A 335-nucleotide genomic window follows, 5' to 3' on the forward strand; every position below is an offset into this window, starting at 1 on the left:
GGGATGTTGCTGGCAGGGCCAAGCGTGGGGCGTGCTGTGGGACCCCCCCCCCGGCCGGGGGATGCTGGGGCGGAGGAGGCGCTGGTGTGAAGGAGGAGGCTATTTATAGCTTCCCTCGGCTTTTGTTCCTTTTCCAGTAGAGATCTTCTCGAAATAGAAACAGCGCCGGCTGCGTGGCCGCTCCCGGGGCCCAGCCTGGCCATGGGGGGGCACCTCCCAGCTCAGGGTGGGGGGACACCCCCTGCCACAAAGTGCCGTCGCGTTGGGCATCCCCCCCGTCCTGCATCCCTTGGGACGGGGCTGGTGTGGGATGGGGAGGGGGATCTGTCCCTCCC

This window comes from Calidris pugnax, unplaced genomic scaffold, assembly GCF_001431845.1.
Source record: "Calidris pugnax isolate Ruff unplaced genomic scaffold, ASM143184v1 scaffold133, whole genome shotgun sequence".
NCBI classification, from domain to species: domain Eukaryota; kingdom Metazoa; phylum Chordata; class Aves; order Charadriiformes; family Scolopacidae; genus Calidris; species Calidris pugnax.